Source organism: Mustela erminea, chromosome 11, assembly GCF_009829155.1.
Source record: "Mustela erminea isolate mMusErm1 chromosome 11, mMusErm1.Pri, whole genome shotgun sequence".
Taxonomy (NCBI): domain Eukaryota; kingdom Metazoa; phylum Chordata; class Mammalia; order Carnivora; family Mustelidae; genus Mustela; species Mustela erminea.
In genome coordinates this window covers 12,671,194-12,679,123 of record NC_045624.1, presented here as the reverse complement: position 1 = coordinate 12,679,123, position 7,930 = coordinate 12,671,194, and the positions used below count along the sequence as shown (strand labels likewise).

General features: G+C 52.5%; 1 long non-coding RNA gene across 1 annotated transcript; it reads left to right on the top strand.

Moving 5' to 3' along the window:
- Positions 1–1,070: 1,070 nt before the first annotated feature.
- On the top strand, positions 1,071–7,345 carry LOC116569188. Its single transcript, XR_004276903.1, has 3 exons — positions 1,071–1,364; positions 6,314–6,398; positions 7,212–7,345. It is a non-coding gene; the product is annotated as an uncharacterized LOC116569188 (long non-coding RNA).
- Positions 7,346–7,930: the final 585 nt, after the last annotated feature.

Genomic DNA, 7,930 nt, shown 5'->3' with positions numbered 1-7,930 from the left:
GAAAGACTTAATTTCTTAAGAACATTTATTTATAAGGCAGAACCCCGCTGGGTCTTGCCATCATCAGGAGCCTCCTGAGCAGTCCCGGTCAAGGTAACAAGGGTAACCAAGTTGGCCAGTATTGCCAGGGCCAAGGGCTGGAGCTGTGGCAAGCTAAAGGCACTTTCTAGTGTAGTTATTCCAGGAAGCGGGCTAGAGAATCACTAAAATAAGCTGAATCCCTATGAAGGGAGAGCCAGGAAACCCTGGGAGCAAGGACAGGAGGACATACAGCATGAACTAAAAGAGAGCCCAGAAGGTGCCGGGTAGACCTGCACAGCTCAGAGAACTTCAGGGCGCGGGTTGGAAGCCTCGGAGAGGCAGGCACGAGTCAAGCAGGGGCGACGGCAACCACTCATTGCCCCTTCCTCACCCTCCAATCTGGAACCTGGCCAAAGGGACCCAAAATGGGGTGGGAACTCGGGGTTCCTGGAAAGGGCCTTGACCCATGGAGATATTTGTGGGACCTGCGCACAACATAACCACCGCTATTCAGATGCAGCTAACAGGATGGTGTGTTTCCTCTGTGTGGCTGGTCCCATCCAACTCATTACTTTAAAAGTACTCTGTGTATGTCCGCTGCTCCTTTCCGTTTCTTTAAACAGCTGAAAGGTATATTGCGCATTTTAACTGACAAGCTCGGGTGGAGTTTGGCGGTGAGGAGGCTTGATGGTAGTCGAAGAAAGTTCCGCAAGGTTCCTGAAGAAAAAGGCCTTCAACTGGGATGGCCTTGGGGGTGTCCTAGTCCTAAATGCCCTGCAGACGCGGTAACTTCCAGAGAAGTCTCAGCTGCGGCCCCGACAGAAGACCAACAAGGGAGAAGAAACGCAAAGAGCCAATGAACCGAAGAGAGACAAAACAAAACCGAGGCGACCTGATGGAGTGGAAGAGTGAGCTCGCCCTTGGGGTCGGAGGCCTAGGATGGGGGGAGAGGCAGTTGCCCTGGACGGAGTGACCCTCTGCAGGGCCAGGCCTCACCAGTGCCTGGACTTGATTCCCCGCCCCAGCGCGTGCCTAAGCGGCCGGGCGTCCTGCACATGCTCCGTCTGCTGATAGCCAGCAAGCTGCAAAATGCTGCCTGGCATGCCTGGGAGAAAACCAGAAAGCGGGGTTGAGCTTTCGTGACCGGTTCCTGGGCCACCGCTGCTCCCAGGCAGCCCGCTCCCGAGCGGCGAGTGACAGCTCCTGCGCCCCCCACCCCCGCACCCCCCGCACCCCGCGGCCTCCCGCTCCCAGCGCCGGGGTTTTCTGGCTCAGCGGGACAGAGTCCGGGAGTGGGGTGGGGGGCAGCCTGCGGGGCCGAGACCGGCAGCAGGTGCGACCAGGTAAGCCCAGGTGTGCTCGGGACGCCCAGCCTGCGGGGCGAGGCGCGGAGCGGCTCGCGGGAAGGAGGAGCGCCTCGCTCCCGTCGTCTCTCCGTGGGCGAGCGTGTTGATTCCAAACCGAGGCTGAAAAGCGGGAGCTTGGAGCGGCTTCAGGGGGTCAAAGCCTCGCGTGCCAAGCACAAAGGGGCTTGCTCACTCCTTCCTGCACGGGCAGTCGGCCCAGCCCTCCTGTGGGAGTCTCCGCTTTCCCCTCCTTCCCTCGCCCCATCCTGTTCCGCTGCCCCCTTCCCTCCTCCGCTCTCCCTGCTCCGCTGGGGGGGGGGGGGGAGGCGGGGAGACAGCGCTGGGGGGGGGGTCCTGCTCCCCCAATGGGGGCGCTCCGGCTCCGGGCGCCCAATGAGCTTCGCGAGCCGGCGTAGTAACAGCTCCGCTCCTTTCCCAGGCTGCCGCCCCCCCACCCCCGACCTCGGCTCTTAAAGGCACCCGCCCCCTCTCTGCGCAGCCGTCTCTCCTCCCCCACCCCACCTTTGTGGCCGAGCTCCGCGTTGGGCTCCTCCACCCCTTTCTCTCCGGCGTGACTTTCACCTTGAGCTCCTCTTCTTTCCTCTCATTCACGGGTTTTTCTCTTCTCTGCTAGCCTTTCCTTCTCTTTACTTTCCTGTTCTTTCTTGAATCCCACCTCAGCTGCCTCCCTAGCCAGGGGCCGCCTGTGACAGCAGCGAAACCTATAGCTGAGCTGGGGAATTCGGGTGAGATGCTGGAAATTAGTCAATTCCACTGATGCCTCAGGTGGGCAGATCCGGAGATGTGGTTGGAGGAATCTTCCCCGGGTTGACTGCCCTTTGGGCTCAGCATGGTTTCGTCCCCACTTTGCAGATTCAGAAACTTGTCTTTTTGGTTCACTACTCACTGCAAAGTAGACTCACATTATGCCGCTCACAAGAGAATAAGGACAATGTATGAGTTTACTCGCAGGGATGAGCCTTTGGTGTCAGGGATGCGCTGGGTGTTTGTCAATCCTGCAACTTCTCCCTGGGTTTAGGAAGGATAAATCCGCTAAGTCTAGCTTGCCCATAGGTGGAACCGCCTGATTGAGTTTCAGTCAACGGAATGTGGGCAGAAATGATATATATGCCACTTCCAGACCTGGCCATAAATGCCCCAGGTGCTGGAAGTGAAAGGTTCTGCAACAGGAGACACACAATGGAAGGCTCTTGGATCTTTGAGTCACCATATGCAAGAGAACTACCAGGAGAGATGTTTGACCCCCGTGGACTGTGATATGGACAAGTAAACTTACTAAATGAAGACACTGAGCTTTAAAGATTGTTTATTTTATATGATAGCATCGGTGTATCTAGGGAAAAATAACTTGCTTCCACTGTTCTGAACACTCTCTTCCCATACAAGGTACTGATATGGAAACCTGTACGGGAGAGGCTTTCTGGGTTAGCCAGAAGTGGACCAGAGCCCTGAGCGGTATTTATTTAAGCTGCGGTGCATTTCTGCCTGAGTTCGGGAGACACTGGAAAGAACTGATGAAAGTAAGGTCGATGAAGGCATTCAGATGATCATGTAGCATAGGCTACTTCCTAGTCACCTGTTCATCTTTTGATTTAGGAGAAGGGAGAGAAGAATGAGGAACAAGAAAAAAAAAATGGTACCAGCTCAGGAGTTCAAGGAGAGGGTGGGAGTTTCCAGATTTAAGGACATCATACAGTTTCATGCCAAGATAGAGAAGACTCTGGGCTGGGCAGGAGATTGGTCAACACCGTGGGTCATGGAGTCATGGAGTCATGAGTTACGTAACCAGACCCACATGTCCCACTGCCTAATCCACATCTCCACTTGGAGACATTCCAAATATGGCAGGTCCAAAGTTCTTCCGAAAGCCCACTCCCATCTCAGTCAGTGTCTATTCTGGTTTCTCCATTTCTCAGACCAGGAACCACAGTCTTTATTTATTTTTTTTTTTTAAGATTTTATTTATTTGACAGAGAGAGACACAGCGAGAGAGGGAACTCAAGCAGGGAGAGTGGGAGAGGGAGAAGCAGGCTCCCCGCCGAGCAGGGAGCCCGATGCGGGGCTCGATCCCAGGACCCTGGGATCATGGCCTGAGCCGAAGGCAGAAGCTTAACCCACTGAGCCACCCAGGCGCCCCGACCACCGGAGACCATAGTCTTTACTAGCCCTTCTCTTTCTCTCATGCTCCACATTTAATCCATTAGCTATTCTCTGTGCTCTGCCTTCCAAATACACGGAGGGGCACCTGGGTGGCTCAGTCAGTTAAGCGTCCAAATCTCGATTTTGGCATAGGTCATTCTCAAGATTGTGAGATCAAGCCTCACTTGGGGCTCTGTGATGGGCTTGGAGCCTGTTTAAGATTCTCTCTCTCCTTCTGCCACTGACACTCCCCCCTCTAAAAATAAAAAATAAAAATGCATGGAGAAATGAGTTACCTCTTACCATCAGGCTGCTACGATCCTATATCCGGCTGCCATCATGTCTTACTTCCATACGTTATTGCAAAGGCCTTCCAACTGGTCTTCTTGCATTCCTCCTTGCTCTCCTCCTGTCTGTTCTTCCTACAAGATTCAGACTGCTTTTATTTAAAAATGGAAATCAGATCATACTGCTTGAACTCTCCAAATGCTTGCCAGCTTGCTGAAGAGAAAATCAAAAGTTCTTACGGTGGTCTACCAAGCTGGCATTGTTGGGGCCCCCGCCTCTTCTCTGATCTCACCTCTGCCCTTCCCTCCGGCAGAAACTGCCAATGCCACACCCAAATCCCCAGGGCTCCCAGAGGTTACTGTGGACACTGCCCTAGGCTCTAGTGGCCTGCTTGCTTCTGCCTGGAGGCATTCTGTGGCCTCGGGAGCAGGTTCCAAAAGCCATCATCAGTGAGAGGGGAATTGGACACACACCCAGCTTCCTGACTGCTCCCTGGGGCAGTTCTGAGGCATAGTCCTGATGGTCTCCGAGCTCCCTAGCAGGCTGAGCATCAGAAGCCGACAGTGGTAACCCACTCATTAATGTCCCACCTACTCAATTACGTTCCTTTCCTCTTTCACTTCCACATTCTCTCTTAGCGCTTTGTAAGATCACCTCCACTTGCATCCAGACTTCTGTCTTAGGAAATTCACAAGCTAAGGTACCTCTGGGTCTAGCCCGGCAACACCACTGTCCTGTTTCTAGAACACATCAAACACTGCACTGCCTCAGAGTCTTTGCATCTTCTGTTCCCTCTGCCTGAAATACTCTTCCCTCCTGTCCTTCAGGTCTTTGCCCACATAACATCTTCATCTCTGTGTTACATAGGAAACCCGACCCCCACGAATCTTCTCTGTCCCCTTCTCTGCTTTTTTCTCTTCTTCGTGTATCATCTAAGGCCAACAAACCCGCTGTCTGTTGGTTTACGGTCTCACCCAGGCGAAAGATAAGCTTCGTAAGAGGGACTTGGTCTGTTCTGTTCCGTTCTGTTCCTGGCAGAGTCCAGAGTGGTGTGTGGCACAAAGTAGGTGGTTCAGTGAATATTCACTGAGCAAATGGGCATTAAGATAGAGAATAGGAAGAAAATAAAGAATGTTTGTGACCCCAGTCCCAGACATGCTGTGTGACTTTAATGACCTTTTGTTCATAAAAACTTGAAGTCTACAAGATGAGAAACGTATCACTGTATGAGAAAGATCTTAGGGCATCCACAATTTCCTATTTTCTATGTTCTGTAAAAGACTTTGAGCCTTTCCCCCAATGAAAATGAAGAAGGGAGTTAATTTCACAAGGATCTCTGCGTTCCGACTTCTCTTACGAGATGTATTTTAGATCCTAATTATAGCACTGTTCACAATTTTTTTTTAATTTAAAAAGTTCAAACTTTTTTCTCAAGAACGAGCAGACTTGAACAGATGGAAGCTAATGAGTAAAGCCTGACAAAAAAGTGTGCAAGGTGCTCCCAAACCCGTTCTCTCGGGCCTGAGGGGTCCACCTGAGCTGTCTTCCTCATCTTCCTTGGCACCCTGTGCCTGTGGATGAGATGTGGGTCTCGCCTCCACGTTAGGTCCCCCTTGAGGCCCCCACTGAAACGTCACCTTCCCTGACTCCCCTTTAATGTCGGAATCCCCTACCAGGGGACTCTCCTTCATGGCATGTGTCCGTTTCCCTTTGTGGCACTTTCCATGTCCTGTAGTCATATCATACTTATTTCTTGCCATTTCCTTAGCTATTGCCTTCTTCTTCGAGCCCGAGCTCTCTGAGGGCAGACCCATATCCGCTTTGTCACAATTTCATACCAGGTGCCTGGCACACGGTAGGGCCTCTATGAAGATTTGATGGACACAGGAATGATAGGGTCCATGAAGGCGGGTTGGCAGCCAGGAGCTGGGCAGCGGAGTGCTCAGGTGGGATCAGCAGCCCAGTGCAAGACCTAAGCCTCCCGATGCCCCCTCTGAGCCCTCCCCCTGTCCCTGCCTCTCCCTGCTTCACCAAAGCTGTGAATCACCTCGCTGACAGGCAGGGTCATCTAAGAAAGTAGAAAGAGGAAAAGAAAAATGAGACACTGGAGGGGAGAGCGGAGAATCTAGGCTCTTTTAACAGCCACTATTCCTTATTTCTTGCTCAAGTATTGGCACCTTTAAAAGCCTTGGCTGTCCTCCCCAACCTCCCCACTCAATCACAAACCACAGAGCCTCGAGAAAATAAAGGGGGAAAAAAATCAATGTGCTAAATCTTCCCTGGGCTCAGGAACGACTCCCCCTGTGGCTTCCCCCTGCTGGCTGGCCAGCTAAACTCCTGGGTCCTCCCACTGAACCTGATTCCAAGTTCAGATGGGGGGGGGGAAGGGGCTTGCACGTTAAGAATGTTTAAAAATCGTTATCTGAGTTGTAGGTGGTTGAGAACAGAATCCTATTTTGAAAATATTAAGAATGACTGATTTTTATTTCTTCTTTAAGTCTCATTTCTTTCAGCCACACACTTAACCCCACATCTGAGGGAGTTTACTGCCCCAGAGTGGGAGAAGGTAGGTTCAACTGCGGGGTAAGTAACTTTGGGCATCAAATCTCTCTTAAGAGCTGGGCCTGGAAAGCTGGCCATTGTGGAAAGAGAACAGGAATTTCTAAATTCCCGAACTCCTCTTCTGGCGTGTGGAGAGCGATGCTCATTTGGTAGATGAATGGATTCTAGAAAAAGGAGGTCCATGTCAGAGAGAAGACCTATCCCCGGGGGTGCTAGAAAGGAGGGTATGAAGGGCAAGGGGAGAGTGAGCTAGGACCCAAGATCATATAGGTTCTTGTCGCCCCTGCCTAGGGTCAGGACCCTGATGCGGATGTGAGAGTGTACGTGCGTGTGCGTGTGTGTGCGTGTGCGTGTGTGTGTGTGTGAGTGTGTAGGTGGAGGACAGGGGAGAGAAACATCAAGAAACAAGTAGTTATGGGGGAAGCTGAGAATGTTGAAGTGAGGGGGCTTTGGTCCCCCTGGGCTCCTGGCCCATCTTAGAGGAGGCTGCCAGTTCCCACCTGAAGTCCCACCTGTGCGGGATGATGCTAGGCATCGGCCGAGACGGCACCCGGAGGAAGGGACCAGCTCAGGGAGAGCAGAGTTCTCACCTGGCCAAGAGAGGACGTGGAGAATGCTGGGACGGGGCGGTGGGTGGCGCAGACAGAAGCCTGGGGATGGGGCTGAAAGAGGCTTCTGGGCAAGGACTTTATTTTGTTCGTTGCTGTATACCCAGCCCTGGGAGCACTGCCAGGCACATAGTGTTGACTGATCAATAGTTTCCGAGTGAAATGATTCAGTGAAGGTTCTAGGTCCCCCCCCCCCCCCCCCCCCCGCCCATCTCTGCTACCACAGGCCCTGAATCCTGTCTACCTTCCCACACACCATCCTGTAAGGGAACCGGGCGCAGAGGAGAGCTGAGCAACTGAGCTTTACACCAAAGAAGGTGGGCGATACATTTAAAAAGACGATTTACAGCAAGGTAATTTGTGAAATACACACGATTAAGTTTTAATTTTTTAAAAAGATTTTATTTCTTTATTTGAGAGAGAGAGAGAGAGAGCATGCGCGGTGGGGAGAGGGACAGGGGAGAGGGAGAAGCAGACTCCCCACTGAGCAGAGAGTCCACCACGGGGCTCCATCCCAGGCCCCTGGGATCATGACCCGAGCCGAAGGCAGCCGCTTAACGACTGAGTCACGCAGATGCCTCTAAGTTTTAATTTTGTTTCTCCTTGTAGCTGCCCATTAGGATGGCCCGCAGGAGGCTGCACGCCCCTCCGCGGTGGGCTGTCAGGATGCGGCTGAGGGGTCATGGCAGCCAGTGGCGGATCTCAGTTACTTGACTGAGTGGACCAGGGTTGGAGCAGACCAGGGGAGGTGTGAATTCCCAGAACTCACTCGTGCCCCTCGCTTGGGAGGCATTCAAGACCACTGCTCCAAGGAGGGCTTCGGGAACCATCACGGGGCTGAATAGGGAAACACTGGTTGCCATAATTGTAGGAAAAGAAGAACTCGTTTGAAGTCTCCCAGGAAACTTACATACACTGGCAAGCATTATCTGGATGGTGTAGGCA